Genomic DNA, 1,838 nt, shown 5'->3' with positions numbered 1-1,838 from the left:
AGCAAGTACGTGTTGAATTCAAGAGTAAAGCCAACAAGTAGGAAATTAATGGGTAATTATGAAGAATATTTTACCATTTTTAACTAGCTATTAGCTAGGCCACAATCACTACAGCTGTTCTGGTTATGGAACTTGTTGGCTGATGCCTTCATGTATTCGTCAGTTAAATTTATATCAGAGTTCATAAATTTGAACCATAATGATGAAAAAGATGCACTTAAGGAGGAGACTTAATTTTTTTGAGACTTACTCAAGTGGGGATTTGAAAACAAAGAAGCATGCACCAATTGCCAAGTAGCACAGCAAGGGAACAAGCCCCTTTAAGTAATGTGAAGTTCCATCCTGTAAAAGTACCATTAGTTGAGTCTTGCAGGAAGAATTTTGGTTGAATCCTAGCATTTCAAAATAACTGAAAAACAACAACAGAAGTTAGTATAACTAACAAGCATACCCCAATGAGTTACCTGTAACGTGAATGCTATTACTAGTATTGCCATGATCAATGAGCCAGTTTCTAACATATTAAGATCAAGATCCATCTTGATTCCCGTTATCCAAGCCACCATAACACATAATGGAACCTTAAAAGGGCAAATTAGTACATTGTAAGCTATTCTTTAACATATACACAACATTTCATTTCAAAGCTACATCAAATTAAATCCTTACAACAAACATGGAGATCTGGGTTGCTGAACCAAGGGAAACACCAAGAGTAATATCCTGTGTGAGTTCAACAAGAAAAAATAATTATCACCATGAGAACAATCGTGTTTGACATTTGTTTTCCTTTATTCTTTGATTTGGGTGGATAAGCTAATTCATACGAGCAATACAAATGTAAGTAATAGAAATGCATTTAGCAGCATCACAAATATGGAAACAATTTGATATGAAATATTATGTTTTAAGAAATTTATACTGACATATTTGCCTTGTGTTGCTCAACAAGTTATGCACCTTCATGCATCAATATCAGAAACAGTATGATCTCACACATAATGCCCAAATGTTCTTGTGAGTCCAGCTATGTGTATCTATTATGAGAAAATATACAAAGACCAAGTCATTTAAAGTTTAGTGTTCCAAAAGAAATAAACACGTCGAGTTAGTATAATTTAACCGTTAGCAAGCTCATGATAACATGCACATCAACAACAAAAGAGTCATGAATTAGAATTGCGTACAGATTACTAAAACAATTTTATAAGATAAATTGGCTACATATTGTGATTGCTAACATAAAATGCAGATCATTTGTCTGTAAGTGTTGAAGTACCAATCACAACGCAAGCAGCAGGCAATAAGATCCATCGAACCACCAAACACAAGACGGTTAAGTGGTTACCCATAAATTGGTTTGATACTCCATGGAGAATGAGCAACAGAAACTAGAAACTGTGATGAAGACGGCAATAACTTCAGTATGTCTTTCATCTGGTAAGAAATTGCAGTCCACACAAAGGATCTGAAACTCTGCCAAAGTATATAAAAATGACGATCGAAATTACGTCTTTTATAGAGAAACAAGATCAATGAAAACTACCAAAAAGGCAGGTACAAGAATGAATCGACAAAGAAGCCCTACTCTACAAGGTCGGAAATAAGAGCCAAAGGAAGGGAACCTGAGTGAAGTAGACCAAAGTGACGAGCCAAAGGAAGAAAGCTCCGAAGGAGGCCCGCATCCGCGTCGCCCAGGAAATCCACATCTCGATCTGCCGTACGGTGCTCAACTAACGCAGCCCTGAAAACTGGGGGGCGAACAAATCAAGAATGCACTCGACGGCGAGATGACCGGGAAGATTTGCTCCGGAGATTTGGTTTTCCCCTTGGGGATT

The 1,838-nt window shown here is 37.1% G+C and overlaps 1 long non-coding RNA gene across 1 annotated transcript; it reads right to left on the bottom strand.

Moving 5' to 3' along the window:
• Positions 1–230: 230 nt before the first annotated feature.
• On the bottom strand, positions 231–1,408 carry LOC122007871. The gene is made up of 5 exons (XR_006119144.1): positions 1,349–1,408; positions 927–1,037; positions 670–723; positions 465–581; positions 231–342 (listed from the first exon to the last, which is right to left on the bottom strand). It is a non-coding gene; the product is annotated as an uncharacterized LOC122007871 (long non-coding RNA).
• Between the last annotated feature and the right edge of the window lie 430 nt (positions 1,409–1,838).

Source organism: Zingiber officinale, chromosome 8A, assembly GCF_018446385.1.
Source record: "Zingiber officinale cultivar Zhangliang chromosome 8A, Zo_v1.1, whole genome shotgun sequence".
NCBI lineage: Eukaryota > Viridiplantae > Streptophyta > Magnoliopsida > Zingiberales > Zingiberaceae > Zingiber > Zingiber officinale.
Note: the sequence above shows the minus strand (reverse complement) of the source record. Positions and strands in the feature narration are given on the sequence as shown.